The 24,911-nt window shown below is 48.9% G+C and overlaps 1 long non-coding RNA gene across 1 annotated transcript in view; it reads right to left on the bottom strand.

The window, feature by feature from the left end:
- Positions 1-7,750: 7,750 nt before the first annotated feature.
- Positions 7,751-24,911, bottom strand: part of LOC118925323 (uncharacterized) — a 45,188-nt gene continuing 28,027 nt past the window's right edge. Inside the window, exon 3 of the long non-coding RNA XR_008997300.1 lies at positions 7,751-8,466. This is a non-coding gene — a long non-coding RNA (uncharacterized LOC118925323). The remainder of the gene's footprint in view (positions 8,467-24,911) is intronic.

The following is a 24,911-nucleotide window of genomic DNA, read 5'->3' as shown; positions in this document are numbered from 1 at the left end:
AATGGGTGGGGAAGATAATCATTAAGAACAACCCAAGTTGTAATAGCAAAAAACTGGAAATAACAGAAGAATGAGTATATATATTGTCATATGGCCATATAACAGAATACCATACATGCATTTGAAAGGTGATTCTCAGTAGATAATGTTTAGTTTTTTTAAAAAAGGGAGTCACAAAAGAATTTATAGAGTATGATCTTCTATACAGTTCAAAAATATACAAAATTAAGTAATTTATTGTTTAGGAATCCTCCATATGTTATAAAACTATAAAGAAAATAAGAACAAAATTAAGGAAATGGGTTCCTCTGGAGAGAAAGGGAAATGTGATATGATAGGAGCTCACACAAGCTTCAGAAGTTTTGGGAATATATTATTCTTAACCTGGATGTGAAGACAGGGTTACTGGTATTGTTATGATGATGTGATGCAAATTGAATATGTATGTGATGACATGTTCTTTTGTACAAATGGTATTTTCATTCTTAAAATACAAGTTAAAGGTTTAAGCTATATACCAAAAACATCACAAACGTTAAAAGGCAAATGACAAAGTAAAAAATAAAAACAAAAACCAACCTGGGCTGGGCTCCATGACCTCTGTTTCCTGTCCCCTAGAGCTCTCTGCCCAAGTCCCTTTGGAGAGTGAAAGGAATCCAGTAAGAGGGGATGTTGTCAAGCACTTATTTTTTCACAAACATTCATTGAGAACCAGCCTCAGTAAACAGGAACACAGGCCCTGCCATCATGGAGCTTAGAGTCTAAGGGAAGAGACAGACAGAAGGCAAGTTCACAGGCAATTCCCAGTCCATATTTTAAGGGCCATTATAGCAAAAAACTGGAAACAACAGAAAGCTTGCATGGAGAAGTGGGCACCTAACTTGATAACAATCAGGGGAGGCCTCCTGCAGGAAGTGACACCAAAATGAGACCTTGAAGATGAATGGGAGATCACCACCAAAGGAACCAAGGCAGGAAGGAGTATTCCTGACAGAGGTTGGTATGTGCAGAGGCCTGGGGCAGGATAAGGAACCCAGAGTTCAGTGTGGCCAGGAATGGCAGGAGGTAAGGCTGGAATGGTGGGCCAGAGCCAGATCATAGAGGGAGTTAAGGCATTTGAACTCCATTTTGAAGGTCTTGGAGGCCCTAGAGGGTTTAAGCAGAGGAGGGACAAGTTCAAGTTTGTATATGAAGAGTAGTACTCTGATCACAACTGTAGAGCAGACTGGAGGCAGGGAGGCCAGTCAGGAGGCTACTGCAGTAGTCCAGGATGGCAGCCCCAGCGGGCCTGTCTAGGAGAAATGTGCACAATGCAAAATGGATGGGACTCGGCAAAGACTGGCTGCTGGGGCCAGGGAGTGGGAGGTGTCACCAGGGGTCAGCCGGGCATCTGTTCGAGTCATGACTGTGGCGCCAGTCGCCACATATGGGCACCAGGACATGAGCAGGGCTGGCTGATGGGGTTGGAGCAGATGCCTAGACTTTGGCTCAACTTTGGTCTGAGAGTGTGTGATATGTAACTCCTGCTCTTTGGTCCTAGAGTGTGTGGGGTACCAACTCCTGCTCTCCTTACCCTATGGTTCCTCCCTGCCGTGTTTTCTGAGCACCAGGTGCAAGTTAGAGCACTCACTCACCAAACGTCCTCAGCATGTCAGCAATGTAGGGAAGACACAAATACACAGCCAGCTGGTTCTGGCCCTCCGTGCCCTCCAGTCAGCAGGGGATATTGGCCACGTGCATAAATGGCAGCAACACCAGGTCCAGTCTGTCCAAGGAAGAACTTTATTGCTTCTGACCAAGGCTGTTTGCAAGGGCAGTAAATGATTAAGGGCCCCATGAGTGGTGCAGATGGTAATAGCCTCAGCAGGTCAGAGGAGAGGGAAAGTTTTCCTTGTCAGGGCCTTGGGAATGAAGAGGGGCAGGGCTGTAGGCAGACTCAGAAGCAGGGGACTGAGTTCAAAGCCCAGCTATGTCCTAACGTGGGTGACCTTGGGCAAAGGGCTGTATTTCTCTGGGCCTCTGTTTCCTCATCTGTAAAACAGGGATAAGGGTAAAGCTCAAGCTCCCTATCCTCAAGGCTGGTGTGAAATCAGCAGAACAAATGGACCCAAACCATCTCTGAAAACATTAAGTGTCATTCCCTTGTACAAGGTTGAGTTCCGCTCTGCTCTGGTCACAGGATTTGTTCTGGAGGCCAGTGCTTTTGGAATTGGCAGACCAGAGTTCAGATTCTGGCTCTGCCATTTTCCGGCTAGGCACCTTTAGGCAAGCAACATGACCTGTCCACACCTCAGTATCTATAAAATGGGATGGTGCTCACAGGGTGAAAGAGATCACTGTCTCTGCTGGGCAAGGGCTCCAGCAGTGGCACCCGTTGCCATGGGGGTGGCCCCAGATCACTGCAACAAGCTCACCCCGGCCCCAGATGCCCCAGGGACCTTTTTTTTTCATTGAAGTATAGTTGATAAACCATATTATATTGGTTTGAATTTTACAACAGTTGTTCAATAGATACCCATACTACTACATCCTCACCCCAACTAGTGCAGCTACTATCTGTCAACATAGGAAGATGTTACAGAATCATTGGCTGTATTCTCCATGCTGTACTTCCATCCCGGTGACTAACTTATATTATGTGAGATTTTTATGCCCCTTTATCCCCCTCATGCTCCCCAACCACCCACCCCAACCCCTTCCCCATGGTAACCACCAGTCACATCTCAGTGTCTATGAGTCTACTGCTGCTTTGTTCATTTTGTTTTGTTTTGTTTTTAGATTCCACAAATGAGTGAATCATCTGATATTTGTCTTTCTCCTCCTGGCTTATTTCACTGAGAATAATATCCTCTAGGTTCATTCATGTTGTTATAAATGGCAGGATTTTTTTTTTTGGCTGAATAATATTCCATTGTGTATATGTCCCACATATTTTTTATCCATTCATCTGCTGATGGACACTTAGGTTGTTTCCATATCTTGGCTACTGTAAATGTGTCAATAAACACAGGGGTGCATATATCTTTTCAAATCAGGGATTTTGTTTTCTTTGGGTAAATTGTTAAAAGTGGAATTACTGGGCCATATGGTATTTCTATTTTTATTTTTTTAAGGAACTTCATACTGCTTTCCCCCGTGGCTGCACCAATTTACATTCCCACCAACAGTGTAGGAGGGTTCCACTTTCTCCACATCCTCACCAACACTTGTTATTTCTTGTCTTTTGGATAGTGGCTATGCTAACTGGTGTGAAGTGATATCTCATTGTGGTTTTGATTTGTATTTCCCTGATGATTAGCAATGTGGAGCATCTTTTCATATGCCTGTTGGCCATCGGTATTTCTTCTTTGGAAAAATGTCTATTCAGGTCCTCTGCCCATTTTTAAATGGGTTACTTGGTGTTTCTGGTATTGAGGCATATGAGTTCTTTATATATTTTGGATGTTAACCCCTTATTAGATAAATCATTTATGAATATATTCTCCCATATTATAGGTTGCCTTTTTGTTCCATTGATGGTGTCCTTTACTGTAGAGAAGCCTTTTAGCTTGATGTAGTCCCAACTTGTTCATTTTTTATTTTGTTTCCCTTGCCTGGGGAGATTTTTCAGAAAAAATTGCTCATGCTTATGTTCAAGAGAGTTTTGCCTATGTTTTCTATTCCTTGGCCATTCTGAACCAGAGATCTTCCCAGCCACATAGGGGCCCTCACTGCCCCCCTCCCTTGCCATCCCAAAGCTTCGCAGTGGGGGAGGGGGCCCCATGCTCCCAGCTGCTGCAGCCCAGCTAGCACACACACCAGTGGGGACCCTGGCCTGCAGAAACTTCCCAGATAAACGCTGTCTGCCCCAGATAACCAAGGCCTATCAGCCTGTCATCTTGTTCTCCAAACCTTGTTGCTGGTGATAAAGGGATTGTGTGGGGCTGCATCTGCCCAGGCCCAGGTGGGAGCTTTTTGCAGGTTTTTCCCCCCTCTCACTCTTATTAACAGCAAATGTTTGGCCCCTTTTGGGACAAACCAGTCCTCTGGTAGTCCGAGTCTGCCAGCTCAGCTTCCCCTCCCGGTCTGTCTCACATCTCTTTGCAAGAGGGCCATTTGTCCCCTTTGTTGGACTTCACAGGAGACGTGGGTATCAGAGATGGGATTAGGCAGTGGCAGGCAGGCTAGTTGTACTGAGAGGTCTGTGGAGTTACAAGAGGCTTGGAGTGAGGCACCCTTGTTATAGGACCCCTATAACAACCACCATTTATTGAGTGATCATTATGAATTAGGTATTACTTGATCCAGTGGGAGGGGCCTATTATCTCTTTTGTGTCTGTTTGATAGGTAAGGCATCTGAGGCTCAGAAGGCCACAGGCACCATTGGTAAGTAGAGCTGAGATTGAAGGCCAGGTCTGAAGGCTCCAAACCCTGTGCTCTTGCCCTCTGTACCCTGTTCCCAAAGTCCACCCCTGCCTTTGGCCAGTTCTGGGGCCTGGCACGGAAACAGGTGGCTGCTCTCCTAGGCACAAGCAGAAGAGTCTGAGCCACAGACTGAAGTCTGGCTTTGGGCCAGGGCTGCGATGCTGGGCCAACAACCTGGGCCTAAAGGAGTCTTGCTGGCTCCCAGCTCGATGGTGTTCACATCCCAGAGCTGAGACAGCCTTGGAGGTGATCTAGAGCAAGGGTCTCACAGGACAGATGGGGAAAGAGGCAGAGTAGAGGTGTGATGTGCCCAGGATCATCCAGCTAGTGAGGGCTCAGTTTGGCTTCATGTGCTCCCAACTCACTGATTTTACAGATGAGGAAACTGAGGCCCTAGAGGGGAGGAACGACTTATAAAAAAGCCTTTTTATAAGGGGGTTCGGCCGCATCATCCTTTACTACCGTGTCCTTCACTCAGAGTTTAAGGTCCTTCCACTGAACCAGAACATTGTGTCCACTGCCGGGCCCCTGGGGCCCCTGTGCCCCACCCTGCCCTGCCTGGCCAGGAGCACAGAAAGAAGGAGCTGGAAAATTAAAACGGAGCTGGGAATCCTATCAATCTGCAGTGCAGGACTACTTCCATTCTCCTGTCCCATGTTAGACACGCCCCACTGGATGCAGACACATAAAAACAGCCACAAACCCTCATGGACAGAGACTCAGAAGCACAAGTCGGGAGCCACCCCAGTGGGCACAAGACTTGCACATACTTCCAAGTATACATGCTCACGCTGGCACTCCCACAACTCTGTGTGAGACCCACTGTGCACCTCCCCTGCCCCAGGTCCTGGAGGTAACACTGACTTGTTCTGCCTCCCCTCCCTTCACCCTTCACCCCCACCCCTCCCAGCCCCCAACCTCCAGAATAGCACCAAGCCAGGGAGCTCCACGCTGTGCTTAAAAAGGGCACTTAATTTTTCATTCTTAAATGCTGGGATGCTCTTGTCTTCCAGCTTCGCCCAAACCCCTTGGTGGAGATGGATGGGGGCGCGGAACACAGTTATCAGAAAGATTAAGCCAGGACTTGTCATTTTTTTATATCACAGAGCAGTCAGCCCTACGAGTGATGTCCTCCACTCTGCCAGGATGAGTCCAGAACCTTTAGTGCCAGTAGTAAAAAAGACTATAAAAAACACCATCGGAGAAAGGGTAATGATGAAATTTAACTGCTCCCGATCACACACCTGGGGTCTGCTCACTGCAGGACTGGGGGTTCGGCCGCATCATCCTTTACTACCGTGTCCTTGACTCGGAGTTTAAGGTCCTTCCACTGAACCAGAACATTGTGTCCACTGCTGGGCCCCTTGGGCCCCTGTGCCCCACCCTGCCCTGCCTGGCCAGGAGCACAGAAAGAAGGAGGGAGCAGGACAGACTCAGTCCTGGGAGGCCTTGGGGTCCACTGGCCTCGCACAGGAGTCACGGGCCTGAATATCCCAGGAGTCCTGCCGAGCTGCAGGGTTTTGGAGAATCTCCAGACACAGCTGTTACTGAAAACTGGCATGAGGCTAGGCTGTGGCTGGCTCAGATTTTATTTCCTTCCTTTCTTCTTCCTCCCTCCCTCTGTCCCCTGCCATCTCACTCTTATGTGCCAGGTACCGTGTTACATACGTAAAGGCTACCAGGGTCTTCCATCACCCTTAGGACACAGTACTCTGCTTGCCTCATTTCTAGCCACCCCTGCTCAGTCCCTCCTGTCCCCAAAGCCCTTACCACATTGCCCCTTGGTCCCTCCTAATGCTCTGTTCTAGGCATATTGAAATCCTTCAAGAGAGTTTGCTCTCTGCAGCCTCTGGGCTTTCACACATGCTTTTCCGTCTGCCTGGAACACTCCTTGGCCAACTCCCACTCACTGGCAGCTGTAATTTCGTCCAGGGCCCTCCCTGCCATTCTCAGGGTCCCCATTAGGCGTCCTTGCCATGAGCTTCCTTGGCTCCCTGTCTTTCACCTTCAAGATATGTAGCATCAGAATATTAACAAATATTGTCATTATTTGGTTAATCATAAGGTCTGGGAGAGCCCTTGTTAAGGGCACTTTTCTAGGTTGAGGAATTTATGATGAACAAAGCAGACAAAATCCCTGGCTGTCATGAAGCTTATATTCCAGGGGAGGTGGGTGTCAACCCTGTGGACATGTCACTAAAGAGGTGGTTGAGTTTAAGCCTCAAAAGGCCCCATGAGGTAGGTGGTATTATCTTGACTGGTATTATCCTAACCAAGAGCTCTCAGGTCACCCAGTTAGGGAGCCGCAGGACGGAAGTTCAGACCCAGGCCTGACAGGCATCTAAGCTGTGGGATCTCCATCGCAAATACTGCCTCCTCCTTGCTCACCTGGCACAGGTCTATCCGGGATCCTTGCTAGTCCTTAGCATGCCAGGCATACCCTTGCCTCCAAGCCTCTGTACATGCTATTCCCTCAGCCTGGAATACTATTCCTGCTGATAATCTTAGGCTCACCCCCTCACCTCCTTCATGTCTTTGCTCAAATGTCATTTTCTCAATAAAGTCTTCCCTGACCCGTCTGTACACACACACTTGCACTCCTAGTCCCCTACGTATACTGTATTTTACCTATTGTATCTACTTTTATGCTAGAGTGTTAGTTCCCTGAGGGCAGGGATTTTACTAGTTCTGTTCATTGTCATAGCTCCAGTGTCTATAATAGGTGCCCAATAAACACTTGCTAGCAGGCTGGTTGGGTGGATGCATGGATATAAAAGATGCAGATAATAAGGCTGGGTCCGTACCTCAAAAGGCCTCAAAATCCTGCCAAGGGAAAGGGACTTTCTCATCTGAGTGAGAGTGTTCTATCAGAGGTGTATGTAGAGAAAGAGCAACACCTCCAACACCTGTCCCCACCCCACGTTGGGACATGGCCCTCTCCCGAGACTCATCCTTTCTCTGAACACCCAGGCTCTTGGTCTGTGGGCATGGAGTGCCCTAGTCAGTCCCCAGGGAGGGCAAGCTGGGAGGAGCCTGTGTGAGCGCGAGCCTGGCACAGCCAACAGTCTCGCGTCAGGACTGGGGGAGTGGGGAGAGGAAAGGCAGCGAAAGCCCTGACCCTCAGGTGGCAGGTGCTCCTGCAACAGGGCCTGCAGGGGCCACTCCCCAGGACCCAGAGGGAGCACCCCAGAGGGCTCAACTGTCAGTCCAACACCCCCTCCTGACCCACCAAGGGATCTTGAGCCAATCACCTACCTCTCTGAGTCCCAGTGTTTTCTTTCCTATAAAATGAGAAGATTTGAACACACAAATCACTCCAAACCTTTTCAAGTATGAGAATCCCCTTCAAAATTTTTTACTGAAGCATCATATACTTACAGAAAAGTACACACATCATATTCAGTGAGTTTTTTACAAAGTAAATGTGTTCATATGACCAGCACCCTGATCAAGAAATAAAACTCCCCAGGAGCCCCCTTGGGGCTCTTCCCAGTTCCTATCTCCCCTAAAGGTAAAGAGTGTCCTGATTTTTAACACTATAGGCTAAGTTTTGCCTGATTTTTGAACCCCGAGGATCTCTTCTTAACCTCTGCAAGGTGTTTTTTTCTTCGCTGTCTGTGGTAGCCAGCCTCCAAGGTGACCCCCAGTGATGCTTGCCTGCGGTGGTCTGCATGCCCTGTGTAGGCCCATCCCACGCCGAGTCAGGGTGCTCTTTGTGACCAGTAGACTACGGCAGAGATGACAGTGTACGGCTTCCGAGGCTAGGACACAAAGGGCACTGTGGTTTCTGCCATCTTCTGTTGGATCACCAGCTCCGAGGAAGCTGGCCGCCATGCTGTAAGCCATCCTGTGGAGAGGAGCCGGTGAAGAGGAGAGGAGGTCCCGCGCATGGCCTGCACCAGCATGCCAGTCATACGAGCACACTATCTTGGAAGCAGGTCTTCCAGCCCCAGTTAAGTCTTCAGATGGCTGCAGCCCAGGCCAACATGTGATTGCAACCTCATGAGAGACTCTAAGCCAGAACTGCTAGCCAAGTCATGCTTGCATTCCTGCCCGTGGAAACTGTGAAAAAAGACAAAAATTTGTTATTATTTTAAGCTACTAATTTGGGGTGGAGGGAGTAATTTGGTCACAGCAATAGATAAGTAATACAGTATTAATTGACTGAGCAAATACCTGAGGAGCCAGACCTCCTAAACCTCCCAAACCATTTTCAGTAACTCTTTAAAGGAATTCCTTTTTGAAATTATCTTAATAGTATCTATCACATTTGAATAAAGGGCCTTCATTTCGGTGCGTGACAAAGACAAAGTTCAAGCTAAGGACTGCAGTGATTTCAAGGTCCCTCCAGGGTCTGAGGCCCCAAGGACTGGGCCAGAATGGGGAGTTACTGCTGACTCAGTTGATCTCCAAGCTTCTTTTCCTACTAAAACCCTGGAATCAGAGACTTTCAAGACCCTATCTCCTAGTCAAATCCTGGCAGCTCCTCTTTCAAATCTGTGTGACCTCAGATAAGTAGCTGTATTCCTCTGAATCCTAGTTTCCTCATCAGAAAAGTCAGAGAACATATTCCCTGCTCATAGGTTGCTCTAAAAAGCAGAAATAGCACATGCCCTGTAATTGTGACACTTTGGAGATGCTCCAGGGGGACAGCAGCGGTGGTGATCATCAAACCACAGACTGGCAGGTGCTTCCAGGGGTGTTGGGGGGCTGTTGGCCCCCTCTCTCTGAAGCTGAGGTTGGGTATTATTGGGCTGCCCCATGAGCGGCTGCACACCCTCCTGGCTTATCTGCACCCAGACAGCGAGTTTGAAGGCCAGGTGAGCATATGGCCTCATGACAGAACCTGGTTGAAGATGGGTCTGCTTCTCCCTCGTTAGTGTCGCCCAGGGGCCTATGCCCTCCTTAGCAGGGGCCTGGATGACGAAGGCCACAGCCTATTAATTGCGGTGACAGTGATAAAGGAAGGAGGGAGGCTGCTATTTGTCTTGCCCGTAACCTCTTGCATCATTCCAAGATGAATGAAAACTCATTTTCTGCTTTGATTTGGTCTAATTTCTCTGAGCCCCCTGGGCCTCATAGGGGGAAGGGACTCACAGCCCCTGCTGAGAAGGAATTGAGGGGAGGTGGGAGGGGCCAGAGGTCACAGAGGGAGGAGGACAGGCCCCACTAGGGAACCAAGAACCTGCAGGGGCAGAGGTTGGAGCATTCATTCATTAGCATGGGGTTAGCTGATTGGATTCGCAAACTAATCATGTGAAGGAGGGTATTGGCTACCCATTTCATGGATGAGACAGTGGTGGTGGTAAGAGAATGGGGCTTGCACAAGGTCACACAGCTAGTGAGGGCCAAAGCCCAGCTTCAGCAAGGAAGGTCTGTCCAGCACGTCACCAGCTCTTTCCAGGCACCCAACTCCCTGCCTCCCACCTGGATGTGTGACTTCATCAGCATGGAAGCCCCTTGGAGGGGCACTGACCATCCAGGCCACAGAGCTACCATGCTACCCATCCATTCTCCCCCAGGGGATGGAGGGGAGGAAAGGGAGGGAAAGGGGTGGAGGGGTCAGTTTTTTTCCATCAGGGAGCAAAGACAGGCTGAGGGCCTTGCTGGGGTAGCCATTTTCTCTCTTGCAAGCTGGAGCCCACAGAGCCAGGAGCACAGGGCGGCTGGAGCCAGCTGGTGAGAGTGTGTGTGAAGGTGCTTCGTGCCTGGTGCTTCCTCTGTGTCAGTGGAAAAAGAAAGGGAGCCAGTAGCCCCCAGAGAGTTGAGCTGCTTTTTCCCACACTGATTAGCCCTATGTCTGGGGGTCACCTGCCTGTGAGTCCCTGCTCCCACTCAGCCTGGCCACTTGCTGCATCCCTGGGGTCCCCTCTGATGATGCCAGAGGGCCAGTGAGGCCCAGAGAGGACGAGCCATCCTGTCTGCTCAAGTGGCCCTTCAGCCTCAGAGCTGCGTGGGCTGAGGAGGAGGCGGAAGATTCCCCCGGGGTCTGGGTCACAGCAGAACCTCAGCAAAGTGTGTTGAAATATGTAGGAGAAATGAAGTCTGGGAGTCAGGAACTGTAATGAAGGTATAAAAGGAACTTCTACAGGTGATCATTCATCGCTGATTGATATTTACCAAGCACCTACTAGGTACTAGGCACTCACATAATAATGATGAGAATAGCATCAATTGTAATAGCAACATTAATGGCATTAAGAATGTGAAAGCAATTGCTGACATTTCCTGGGTTCCTATTCTGTGCTTGGCTCTGAGCTAGGTGCTTTGTATAAAGAGTTCTAATCCTTATAGTAGCTCTGAAAGCCAAGTTCTAGAAGGGTTAGTTGAGGCACAGAGAGGCTACGTGTCTAAGGTTTCATAGATTTTGTGTACCTTAGTGAGAATTTGAACCCTGGCCTATGTTTGATTATCAGCCATGACGATAGACAATGACTTGTCTGGTACACATTGGGTGCTTTCTGTTGCCAAGAGAAGCTCTCAAATTGACAATGTAAGCTTGAGAAGTGGCAAGTTCTAGACTCATTAAACTGATTCACTCACCTGCTTCCGGGCTTCCTGGAAGCAGAAGTCCTGGCCTCAGCCCCTTCCTGGGTAATCATGGGCTGCCACAGGGTTAGGCAGGCCTGGGTTTGAATTCCGATCCTACCCCTACCCATGGGGCTTGGACATGTTGCTCTGTAAAATGGGAAAATCTGCCCAACTCACAGTACTGTTGTGAACATCTGTAACATACCTTATTGGGTGGGATTGACATTTTCTAACCCAGCCAGGGCCTGGGACCCAGGGCATCACAGGTCCTCGGGCATCCTGTCTTCTCCTCGTTCCCCACCTCCACCCCTGCGGGTACCCTCTATATCTCTGAGAATCTCAGCTGCTTTTGAAATAGGTTCATGCTGGATTTTTTTTTTTTTAATTCCACCAAATTACAGGTGGGGACATAGCAGAGACACTTGGGGTTTCACACTAAGTCTGAGATTTAAGAGAAGCAGGAGAGGGGAAGGGGAAGGGAGAAAAGAGGAAGAGAGAAATGAGGAAAAAAAGAAATTAAAGTAAAATAGAAAAAAAACCAAAAACAAGCAGAATTGAAAAACCAAGACATGAAGGGACACACAGAGACAGAAAGATGGAGACAAACAGAGAAAGAAAAAGAGAGAAGTATTGAAGCTAGAAAAATATCAGCACAGAGAAAGTGGGTCGGCAGGGAAGGGTCCCTCTAGCAGCTGGGCAAGGACAGAGACAAAGCTAACCCCCCCGCGGCCCCCAGCTAAGCAAGGCTTTCACACAGGCGGGCATTCTGCTACCCAGAAAGAAAAGCCTCTTCTCCCACATTCGAATGAATTTGATATTCAATCAATGAAGATTAACTCGCCCAAGGTAAAGGGGTTTTTACATCCGTAAGGAAGTCAAATACGATTATGCAGATGAGAAAATTATCCTGAGATGAGGAGCAGCTCATATATGATAATTCTGTGGAAGGGTGGACTCCCACACTGATTAGCATATCTTCAGGACCAGACTGTGGGACCCAGATATGGGCACTCAGAGATGCACTGACTGGGAATCCCACTTGGAGAAGTTGGGCAGAGTAATTCCTGATGGCCTTTTCTGGAAAAGAGGCTTCGTCAGTGAAGCGTCCGTCAGTGAAGACCTTAATGAAAGCCTTGATCCTGTGTCCATGGAAACTCCCTGGACCTCCACTTAACTCTTCTCTAAAATGAGAGAGAGCTCCAGAACAGGGCTTCTCAAACTTCACGATGAGTCTGACCCACTGGGAGATCGATCCTCCTAAGATACAGGGCCTGATTCAGCGTCTGGGTGAGGGTCTGCGTGTCTAACAAGCTTCCAGGCAATGCTGCTGCTGGTCCACAGGCCACACTGTAGAGGGCCTGGCTCGGTCGTTCTAATGATGATTGTAAGGTGTAGACATTGCTGAGAACCTGTGGCCTGAATGATGCCTGGACTGTTGAGAAGTCCACGGATATATTCCAGGTCTCCAGGGTCCCTCAGGCCCTGGGCCCTCAGAAGCCACAGACTTGGGCAGGGGCCAAGGTGGAGGCCATGGAAGGTACAGAAGAATGGGTGAGTAAGCCCAAGCGGGACTAGGTCGAGGACACTGCCCTGGGCTGCTGGGGAGCCTTGAAGGTAACTGTTCAAAATAGTTCTTGTGTATTAAATACTTACTATACATAAGCCCTACACATATATTCACTCCTGTCCCTAAATGAAGATACTATCATTTCCATTTGACAGATAGGAAATGAGGCTGAGAGATGCAAAGTGATTTTTGCCTAAGGTTGTATAGTCAGGATTCAAACCCAGCTTGGTCTGACCCCCAAAGCCCATGCCCTTTCCACTCTAACCATTACTTCCCACACCCTGGGGGATCTTACCCAAGGAAGTTAGTGGCTGGACCCTGGGTCCTAAGGTCTGACCAAGCCAGGGAGCCCTTCCTTGCCTGATATGCCTGAACTGAACTAGGCCAACCTCATGTGGAAGGGAGTGAACAAGGGCTTGGAAATCAGGCAGCCCTGGGCTTAGATTCTGTTCCTTGTTAGCTCAGTGACCTTGAGCAAGTAATTTACCTTCTGTGAGTATCAAAGCAAGAGACAGTATCTCTTGGCCACATAGAGATGATAAGACCAACTTCCAGGGTTGCCAAGAGAAAGAGATGAAGTCAGGTAGCACCTGTGTGGCATGGTGTTCACAGGTAGATATTCCTCTTCAGGGGAAATGAAGGCCAGCTAAGCCAAGGCTCAAAGATTCTAGAACTCGTGACTCTTTGCTCTCACCCTCAGGGACCCAGGGCCTTGCCAAAAGACCACAGGCCCCTCTTCCACTCTGTTGGAATGACACCAACACCAATATTAACCCAGTGCTTCCCAAGTGATATGTTGGGGCCTGTCTGAGCCGAGTCTGGGGGTGTAACCACTATCCCCACAAAATGGATGGCCAGGCAGGTCTCCTCTGCCCTCCCCAAGGAAACTTGGGATACACTCCCCAGAACCTCTTCCATAGCAGGTGCCCTATTACCTGTTGGTGAGCAGGGCCCTTGAATTTCCCTCTATGAAGAGAGGCAGTGAGCCTGGGCCATCTCCAGGGAACCTTCCAGCACCAGGCAGCTTTCCTTTCCTCTCCCAGGAATTTGCTTCAGAGAACTGTCCAGTGTCCACAGCTGCTCAGTAAGCATGTGCCCTGTATACACAGGGACTGACCCTGATCTACTCACCAACCTGTGTTTCTTTTGCTAATTGTCACAAAAGCACCTCATGTGCCATTAGGAAACAACAACCTTCTGTGGGCCACCTCCTTTGTAAGGTGGAGACACTAAAGATGCTCAGTGAAGGTTAAATAACTTCCCACCGCCCTCCCCCTTTATGTCCACACAAACTTTCCTCACTGCCAACCCCACCCCAGCACCCCTTTGACCACTAGTCATTCTAACAAAAGCCTGGAGCTGGGGTGTACCAGACACTCAGAAGTAGTGGGGGGTTGCCCCTGTCCTTACCCTGTCTATGTTTCTATCTCCATATTGCTGCCCAAGATCTCCCCCCACCCACCACCGCCAGCCAGGGCAAGGATGAGTGTGAGGAGAGAAAGAAAGAAAGGAAAGGAAATGGGTCTGCAGTAGTGGAAGCTGGAAGCTGCCTGCTGAATTGACGCTCCTGTGTCCCTGTGAATACATTTCTCTGTTTCATGTGTCTGGGATTCTATATTGTCTCTTTATGTGTGTGTCGGGTACCCGTTGGGCACCTGTGTGTGTGTGTGTAGGCATATCTCTGTGACTTTGTGCCTGTGTCTGTTGTACATTTCTGTGTGTGCCCATTTGTCTATGTGCGTAATGTGTATATAGGTCTGGGTGCATGTGTATGAGTCATAGGGGTGTCTATGTGCACATGTGTGTCTGAATGAGAGTGAACAGTGTGTTTGTGTGTGTGTGTGTGTGTACATGTGTTTGAACGGGTGCATGTCAGTATGTGTGAATGTGAGTACATGTGTGTCTGGGTGCAGATCAGTGTGAATGTGAAGATCTGAGTGTGCATCCAGGTAAGTGTGTCTTAATGTGGAGAATGAGTGTCTGACTGCAGGTGAATCAGCATGTGTGTATGTGTGTGTATGCATCTGTGTGGGTGTGTACTAGTTTTCATGAGTATAAGTATGTGTGTGTGTCTAGGTAGGCATGGATCAGTGTGTGGGAGGATGTGACTATCTGGGTGTGTGTCTGAGTGGGTTTATCAGCTTGGAGGGTGGGTATCTGCGTGCATGCTACCATGTGATTCTGCTTATCAGTCTAAGTGGTGTAGGATACAGGTGTGTGTGTGTATATAGGTGGGGCAAATCAGTATGTAGGTGATATATATCCTTTGTGAGATTCCATGAGTGCATAGAAGTGTGGGGTGTGTGTATTTGTGTATGTGGGTATCAGCATGTGGAGGGTGTTGTGTACTCTTGAGTGTATGTGAATCTCTGTGTGGGTCTGAATGGTGTGTTCCCATGTGTAGGGAATGTGTATATCTGTCCATGATACACTGTGAAAATGTCTATTTATCAGTATCTGGGATGTAGAGGGGGTGTGTATCTTTGTGTCTGAGTGGAGTGTATCAGTGTGTGTGAGTGTGTCTGCGTGCATGTCTACATGTCTGCATATCTGTGTGGGTCTGCACTTCTCCAGCTCGGCTGGGCCCAGGCACTGTAAATCCATCAACTCCACATGATTTTGTCAATTCTGACAGCTAACTTCAACATGACGACAAATCTGGCCCCAGAGGATATTAAGCAAAGACACATGAGCCTATAATTTTCTGCTTCCACGTGTGAGATGCTATAATAATCAAAAGAAAATGAGTTTCTAACTACCCAGCTCTTTGTGCTGTTGCCTTCATGCCGGCTGCACTAATTGAATCACCCAGCACCACTGTATCAATGGTAACTTGGGTATTGGGGGGTAATCAAGCGTGCGGGGGGGACCAGCTTGGAGAGGTGCAGGGGCTTTTGTGAAGGTCCCATCTGCCTCCTGCACCAAAGCCGCCCGCTGCCCGCCTGCATTTGGCTGTACAAGCGAGGGACTGAAGGGCAGCCCCTCCCAAGGGGAGGGTCTGGGAGGAGATGCCTGGGGGAGGGGGCACCTGTGCCCAGATGCTGTGGCTCAGGCCCTTGATCCCAGAAGGAGAACTGAAGCAAAAATAATAAAGATCCAGGCTTTCGAGATGGGCCTACCTGGGTTCAATCCTGGCTGAAGGCCCTTCTGTCATTTGACCTCTGGGACTTGTTTTCCCCATGAAGAAAATAGGGCAACCTGTCTGCCTCACAGGGGCGTTGTGAGGATAAGTGAGAACATGCAGATTAAGCACTCTCAGTTGCCTCACAGAGAGGAGGCACTTGGAAGTTGTTGTTATTTTTGCCGTTATTACCAAATGTGTAAAGCACTTTCCCATGCCCTGGCTGGCAGTCTCTTCACAACATGAGATAGGGCTCATTACCCCCATTAGATCTCTGAAGAAACTGAGGCTGGGAGAGATTAAGTAACTTGGCTGCCTAAGACACAGCTCTCTTAATATAAAAATGTGGGGGTTTGAATGAGGACATGTGTGTGTGTGTGTGTGTGTGTGTGTGTGTGTGTGTGTGTGTGTGTATGTGTGTGTGTGTATGTGTGTCTGTCTGTATGTTTTCAAAGAGGGAGGAGGAATAGTTCTTGGTGGCTTCTGGAGGTTCCCCCCAACAGTCCTGTGACAATAAAAGTAATAGTTGCTCACCCTTGTATAGCACTTACCATGGGGCATTTACTATGTATTAACTCACATAACCTGCACATTGGGTTTATGAGTTAGACACATAACTACCTCTGTTTCACAGGTGAGAAGACTAAGGCTAAGTAACTTGCCCAAGGTCACAAGGCTAGTAGGTGGTGTTATTGGGCTTTAAGCCTAGGAAGCCTGCCTCCACAGTCTTCATTTTTATCCACTACCTGGTCTTCAAAGATCCAGCCATACTTCCACATCCACTTTTGCTCCTCAGCATCTTCCAAACTAAATCCCTCATTTGTCCCCAAGAAGCATCCTCTCTGCCCACCCAATGCACCATGACTCCTAAAGTGAACCTCCAGAGTAGAATGGAAATACACCCATCCCCAGCCCCACTGTGCACCTTACCTGCACATCAAGGTGGGAGATCACCTCATGTCACTCTCCAGCTTGTGCCTCACCAGTTCCAGTCAGACAGCAAGTTTTTAACAAGCAGCTGCTATGTATCTTTTTACCAAGCAGGGAACTGGGGGACTACAAAGAGGAAATTATTATAACTCCATATTTTTGTACAGTGCTTTACTGTTTGAAAAGCTTGGAGCAGTTGAAAGGGCATAGGCTTTGGAGCCCAGCAGATCCACGTTCTGATTTTGACACTGTCACTGACTAGCCAGGAGCTCTTGGGCTTGTTACTGAACATCTGTGACTTAATTTTCTCGACTATAAAATGGAGACAATTTTCCCCCTAATGTCAGGCACAAGGTAAGGATGTCTGTTCTACTACTACTATTCCACACTGTACAAGGCCAGTGCAATAAGACAGGAAAAAGAAATAAAAGACATACAGAATTGAAAGGAAAAAGCAAAACCACCTTTATTCACAGACATGATGATCTTCACAGAAAATCCTAAGGAATCAACCCCCCCCCAGCAAAAAAAGCTACTATAACTGGTAAGTTTAATAAATTTGAAGGATATAAGATCAATACGCAAAAGTCAATTATATTTCTGCAAGCTAACAGTAAACAGTTGGAAATTAAAACTAGAATGGGATATTAATTCCACCTCATAAGATTGCTAGAAGGAATAAAATGAGGTAAAATTCACCTAGAAATACCTAGCTTATCTACTTCCTGATAGCTTTCTTGAGACATGTTGCCGCCTCTGAACACTGTCTATCATGTGGGCTGCCCAGAGAAGGAACTGAGAGGCACAGCCTGGATGTGCTCTCCCTCCTTCCCCTCCACCTGCCCTTCTCATATTTCTGTTACCCTGTACTTCTGCTAAGCCAGGCCCAGGATGCCCAGTGCAACCTGAATGCACCTTAGGTCAGTCTCAGCCTGGGGCACATCCAAAAAACCCCTAAGAGCCTCCAAAAGTACTGATCTGCAGTGAAACTTTTACCACTCTCTTAGACAAGCAGCAAAATAGGGAAGGAAGTTATATCATGCAACAGATAGCAAAACTCTCAAAATCCTGTCTCTTCCCAAAGTCTAATAGGTCACTGTGCTTCCACTCCCTTTTCCTTTTTGCTTTGTCTCTCCTAAAACTCCAGCTCTGCCCTCTCTTGCCTTCACCACTCACCAACTAGATCGATTCTATTCTGATTCAGCTTTCACTGCTGATAATTTTCTGCTCTTTTCTGGGTGAGAGGCTTCTTCAACTCTATCTGTTCCTGTTCCCCTGATCAGCTGAGATATGAGAACATGGGGGGAGAAAAAAGTTCTGAACTATAAATATTTACACCTTAATATTGTGGTTCCTGCTCATCAGAAGCTTTCAAATTACAACTTTGTAGGGGAAGATGAGTATAGGTGGTACACCACATCACAGAGACACTCTCCCCAGGGCAGGTCCAAAGCACAACAGATGCAGAGGAAACCTGATTCTTGAGGGATCCTCAAGAGGGGTGACCCAGGGGCAAGTAGGCGTTCATCTGAGGGGAGGAGAGAGAGAGAGGAAACGAATGGGCAGTTATGCTTCACCTCCTGGCACTTTGCATATGTTATCTTCTTTATAACACCCTCCCATAGTCTTGTGAGGTGGGTATGCATTAATATTCCCATTTTACTGATTGGGAGATTAAGGCCAAAGAGGAAAATGAACTCGTCAATGTCTCCCAGAGAGCAGTTGACACAGGTAGGATTGAATCTTGGTCTGTATGGCTTCAAATCCTTTCTGGTAGGCAGGGGGAGGAAGAGGGGGAGAACTGCAAATAGCCTCATGCGTGGAGGGGAGGATGAGAAAGGAGACTCTGGTCACTGAGATATAGTAAGTGGAACAGTGAGGTGTAGGCTGGAGTGTACAGCACACCACCATTTGTAGTAAAGGCAGGAAAGACTCTCTGTATGTTTGTATTTGCTTATTTTTGCATAGCAGATCCCTGGAATGCCACCCAAGAATCTGGGGATGTTAGTTGACCTTGGGTTGGGAATTGGGGGGTGAGGGAGATGTGAGGGACTAGTGCAAGGGTGGAAGGGAGCCATTTCACCCTCCCTTTTATGCTTTTTGAAGTTTGTTCATATGAATGTTACCTATTCAAAAAATAAATTGTTCTTAAAAGAAACTAGTAAGTAAAAGAGTGAGCATTATGCAACAACATTAAAATTCAGAATAAAACAGGGCCCAGACATTGACCATGCACTTGGAGAGCATGCCATGGGTCTCCTTGGGTCTGGGCTGTGGACTTGGCCCTGGTGGAGAAGGGATGTGTGGGAGGGGCCAGGGAAGAGAGATCCCTGCAAGTCTGAGTCAACAGTGAGGCCCTCTCATCTGGCTGTTGGTGTGGAAGCTCCCTCTCCAGTCTGATGGGCAAGGGCTGTCGCATGGAGGGGGATGTGGAGAGATGTCGGAGATGGGACATTTGGGCAGTTGGGGCTGATTTGTCGCCATTTTCACGGGCAGACGTGGGGATTAAGTGGCATGAAATTGAGCACAGACCAGGCTTCCCCCAGAGACAGGGCAGCCCTTGCCCAGGAGGGGAGAATGCTGAGGGCGCGGGAATGGGAGGGGGGCCGGGGGTCATGCTTGGCTGCTTCTGGGTGCAGATGGAGAGAGAATGGAAGGGGGCTGGCCAGCTCCTCCTCCCTGGCCCCTCCCCACCCCTCTCTCCTCAGACAGGCAGAGGGTCTGCCAGACCCTAGGTTCAGACTGTCCGGCTGGCTCCCTCGTGCCTAAGGATCTCTTGAAGTCAACGTTGGGAGTGCTGGCCAGTCCAGAGCCTCATTCAGGGCACCTCCTGACCCTTTTGCTTATCTCAGCATCTCTCTGCTGCCATTTTTGCTCAGTGTCCAGGAATGGGGACTAACAGGAGGCAGAGCATCTGCCCCTGCTTCTGTGTGGTGAAGAGGCTAATGGGACAAAGCAACCCTTGGGGAGCAACAGGACCTGGCTTCCAGGACTGTGGCTTTGAGCGTTACTTATCCTTTTCTGAGCCTCCATCTCCTTATCTGTAAAATAATAATAATGTCCAGCATATATGTGATGCTGACCATGTGCCCAGCGCTGTTCTCAGCATCTTGTATACTTTGTAGTAATTAATTTGATCCGAAAATACCCTCTCAGGTAGTGCTGTTGTCATTATGCCCCTATTGCACAGGTGAGAAACATCGGGCTACTGAGTAATGACTATGGGATTCGCTGTTTGACATTCTGCTTCCTCAGGGAGTCAAGGGGAAGATTAAATGAGAGTGAAAGTTTATAGTTTAACACATGGCCCACATGTAACCCATGCTTCATCCCTGTTCCATTTGCACTTTCGTGGGGGAAAGGAAGCTCAAACGCAGGACTTTGGAACTGGATGGAGTTGTCCAGATCACCTTGTTTGCAATCTCATGGACTTGACAGATGGAAAATGGAGGCCCAAGGACAGGAAGGGACCTGCACAAGGTCACACGAGGTGGGGCTGGACTAGGACTGCAGGGTCGGTGGCCTGAGGCCTTGTTCTTCTGGGCCCTGAGGATAACTCCTGGGCCTTGGAGAGGGCAACCCACTTTTCCTTCCCATGAAGAGAGGCCTCGGTCTGGAATTTCAATCCCTGTGGGCACTGTGGGCTCTGAGGCCTCCCTCCCTGCATGGAGTGAGACCTTGCAGCAGCCCCAGGGGGAGGTACCTGCCAGCCCCAGGTAGACAGCCTCAGTCTGCCAGCCTGGGGACTGCCTCCTGGGCAGAGCTTTGCTCTACAATGAGGAAGGCTGCATTTGCCTCAGCACCAGGCCCCCAAAGCCCGTGAAAGCCACAAGGAGCCCCGCAGGTGGCTGGGGGAGGGCAGGCCCCATGGTGCTTAATAAGACCTAATCTCTGCCAGCGTTGTTGGAAATGAAAATGAAAAACAGCCACGATTTTGTGGTTTAAAAATTAGCATGTGTGCCTACATCATAAGCCCCTGGCCTGTATTACCATACAGATTTATCCCAGGCCCAGCACGTGGCCAAAATATGTAATTACACAGAGGCTTAGGGTGGAAACGTTGCTCCTCTTCACTATCTATATTATATGGATTTAAAAAAATGAGAGCTAGATCTGGAATTTGTGAGGGGCCTACCTCATGGGGGATGCTGCTTGTGGTGCATTGGGGATAAGGAGGTCTCGGCCCCATCAGCAGTATGAGGGGGACACACGGATGTGTCCACTAGAGCCATCTCCTTGGGCTGGAGGGGAAGAGAGCAGGGAAGGGACAAAGCCTCACTATAAAGCACTGCAGTCTGTGCTCCAGGTCCAGTTCATTGCTCTCATCTACCTTCTTTCCTTTAATCTGCAAAGGAAACCTGAAAAGTAGGTCTCCTTATCCCCATTTGAAAGATGAGGGAACTGAGGCTAATAATTGGTAAGGTCCAGAACTCAAACTCATGACTTTGGAGTCTATACTCTTTCCAATATGCTACATACAGCCCTCACCTGTATTAGGCACTCTTCATCTGACTGATGACCAGAGCTTAGTTGAAGTCACCGGGGGAAGAAGAATGGGGTGATGGATGCAGGAAGGTGGGTCCATCCACAGCCATGAAATTGAAGGGGAATTAGAGTCTTCACATGGAGACCAATGGTAGGAAGAGAAGGAAAAACAGATCCCAACCATTAGCATAAAGAATGACACACAATAGATGTAATGAATGAATGATTGTTGGAATGAATCCCTACAAAGCCCTACAATAAAAATCGGTGTCTTTATTCAGGTTTAGGTGATGGTAATGCCCAGATATTGAGAAGGATAAATCAGTGCTGCGGTGTGGGAAATCAGTGACCCAATCCGGAGTTAGTTGAAAGGAATTAATGTCCCACCATAGGAAGGGGTAAGGGAATCAACATCCCAAAACAGAGATCAATGCCCTGATTCAGAGGTAGTTAAGGGGAATCAATGCCCCAATATCGGGATCAATGGCAGTCTGTGATATACAGCAGTGGATATGATAGTCAATGTCCCAATGTGACAGCAATGATAGCTAAAGTCCTACCATAGGCAGGGATGGGGGTTCGTATCCCAATGTAGACACCAGCTTGCCAATATGGAGAACAAGCGGATAGCTCTCTAGGCTTCCCAAGGCAGCTTTTCCTTCTCTCATTTGCTCTAAAGGATAGTTCCCAGGCTCCCTGCCCCTTTCAAGCCTAAAAAGGCTAAATCCTCCACTGCAGAAAAATTTGGGATGGGGTCAGTATTCTGCTTGCAACATGGCCCAACCTAGTTATCCACAGTAGTTCCTCTTGGAGGGCTCCTATTTCCTAGCCTGTCTCCAAAGACAGCTTGCAAGTGCATCCAGAGAATTTCACCAGCCTGGAAAAGAATTATTTCCTGCAAGGACAGCAGGTCTTGGGCTCCACCAGGCTCAGCCCAAACCAGTAGTGGGTGAAATGCAGTTACTACAAGTCAGTTCTTGCCACACTGGCCCAATACATGTCTAAAAACCAGTTACCCATGTTATTTAATATTGTATCTATCATTTCAAAGATTGCTTCCCCCCGTTTTACAGATGAAAAAAGTTAAGCCCAGAAGAGTGAACTAATTGGCCAGAGAAGTGGCAGAGGCAAAACTAGAAGCTTGATTTCCTGCCTCCCAGCCCAGCCCTTTTCCAGCTGAATTAGGTTGACATGACAGAGTTCTTCTATCCCTTACCAACGCCACCAACCCCTGACATAATGGGTTTGGGGAGTTTATCACACAGTTTGGGCAAAGGCGTTGAAAGCTTCTCTCCCTCAAACCACCACTTTCCTGCACCTTCCCCATCACCCCTCCAATTTCCAGAAGTTGGGGAACAGAATGAAGGCCCTTGTTGCTTTCCAGGGCTGGAGCTGGAGCTGGAGGGTGAGATGGGTAAACCTCCCAGCCTCAGCCACCACAGGGGCTTAAGGGCAGGGTGTGATTTTCTCAGTCAGACAAAAGCCAGTCTGTGGCATCTGTCAGCTGACTCTTGTGTTGCACAGCTGCTCAGCAGTTGGACCCAAGGCAGGTGCCAGTTTGGGGAGGGCAGGGAGCATGGACACATGTACCCACACTCCATTCCTCTTCTCACACACACCACCCCTGTACATGAAATGCCTCCTGTTGCCCATCCCACCCCAACAGGCCCACCCTGTACCCCAGAGCTTTGGGAACAGGACCCCCATCCCACATGGCCCCACCACCCTTCCCACATGTACTTGTCCTGTCAAGACTGCTGCCAGAGCCCTCAGGCACCATTGCCCAGCCAAGGAGGAGCTAGGATGAGAGGGTATCTGGAAGGAGATGGGGACCCCTGTACCTAGTGGGATGTTTCTCACTTAAGCTTCTCTTACTAAGGCCAGGGGGCTTGCTAGAGACCTCCTAAGGCTCCAGTTCCTCATACTGGGAAGGGAGGAGACAAGTTACATAGGCTCACAGAGATGGGCAGATGGTAGCGGGAAGAGGAAGAGGATGGTGCTATTGTCAGACTAAGTGAAAAGAGCAGAGTGTATGTGTATGTCTGTGTGTGTAAGTCACACGCATGAGAACACACCCACACGTAGGTATATTCATGCATGTTTTTGCACGTGTGCACACATGCACGCACACACAGCCATGTGACAAGTTGGAAAAGTGTTTCAAATGCCCAGTCAAAAGTCTGTGCTCTCCATCTTTTCAAAAATATTTATGTATCTGTGGACTTACTTATTTCAATTGCATTACTACCCCACTCCCCATCTGAAAAATAAATTTAAGGCAGTTGAGACTCCTCCATTTAGACAACTAATTGTAAAATCTATTTTATTGTCCACATACTTTATTTTTAATTCTGTAGACAGAGGAGAATGTAGTAAGGGCAGCAGGGGTAGGGGCAGTAAGGGTTACCCTATTAAGAAGATGATGCTGGGGGAAAGAATATTTCTGTGGAAGCTGCTTGGAGGGAAAAAAAAAGTATAAATTTTATACAGAGATGCTTGTGAGCCGCTCCCTGGCACAGTCCTCTCGACCTCTTCCTCCCCACTCCCAGTCTCCCAGCCGCCTCCCTCTTCTCTCCCTGCCTGCCCAGGCCTCTCCTTCTTCCCTCCGTTCTTCCCTCCCTTCCTCCCTCCCTCCCTTGAAGCCCTCACTCCTCCCAAGAGCCGCCTCCTCAGATGCAATCCCCCTGCTGTAATTTCTGGGGGAATTGCTTCATCTCGGGTGCAGATATATTTGTGTCAAGGTGCAGCTGCACAGATAGCCTTCCTCTATGCATAGTAAGAGGGTTTCAGAGAGAGAGGTTGTGCCCAGAGCAAGGCCTTATCAGAGCAAGCTGCCTGCCATTTATCTGATTCCCCATCAAATAGGAAAACCGGCCTCAGGCTGCTGCTTCCACTTTCCTTGGGAAAGCCATGGGGGGAATAATAATTTACTCCAATCTTTTTGTTTCCAGCTCTCACCTTCAGCCTGACACAGCCCAGGGTCTCCCTACTACACCCCTGCACCCAGCAATGCTAACCTGGGAATACAAGGTTGGGCCCCAGACCCCCAAGGATGTACCCCGGGATACCCCCAGAAATGCCCTTGCTGGTTGAATGGACCTTCATAATGGATTGGCATAAGCTGGAGAAGATACCCTTTGGCATCAGGGAGTGTAGACACAGAGGAAGGGAGGCAGAGACCAGCAGGGAGCAGGGGAGGCTTGGCTTGGCTGCAGGGGGCCTGGCTCCCTTCCCAGCCCCCACACATATGCAGATCCCCCACAAACACTCACTCTGTGTGTGTGTTGGTGCGTGTGTGCGCGTATGCATGCATGTGCACACATACATGTGCATTTGTCAAACTTGACCCCATAAGCATCTTTGTGTGAGGACCAGTCAGTACTTTTATCTGTGTGTGTCTGTCCATCTGTCTGTCTATGTCTGGGGTGGAGATGATTAGGGGACCGGGGATGGTTTCTGTTCTGTGTCACAGATTCTGACCTCCCATTTCAGTTCACAATTCTAGCAGCCAAGAACAAGCCCAAGATAGGATGACAGGGACTGTCTGAAGGGGGTGAGCAGTGGGCGAGGGAGGGACCGAGCTGGGCCTGGCAGCAGTCATCTTGCCTCACCCTCCCTGGCGGAGCTGCTCCAGGGAGCAGCAGGCAGCCCATCTGGTGCAGGAGCTGCAGAGAGGTGGGGAGGGGGCTGCTCCCCACAGGCCAGCCATAAATCATAGTTATGTGGCTAGGGGGCAGGGGGTGGGCAGGGGCCAGGGGGCAGCCACAGCAGCACACATGGGACAGGGCAGAGAGGCCAGGGTCAGGTGTGGCTGTAAATCGTCACCTAAACGCTTCCAAGTGAAGGCTAATCTGGGTGCAATGACAGAACACT

The sequence above is a fragment of the Manis pentadactyla genome, chromosome 4 (assembly GCF_030020395.1).
Source record: "Manis pentadactyla isolate mManPen7 chromosome 4, mManPen7.hap1, whole genome shotgun sequence".
Lineage (NCBI taxonomy): Eukaryota > Metazoa > Chordata > Mammalia > Pholidota > Manidae > Manis > Manis pentadactyla.
The sequence above is the reverse complement of the archived record's forward strand: the minus strand, read 5'-3'. Positions and strand labels throughout refer to the sequence as shown.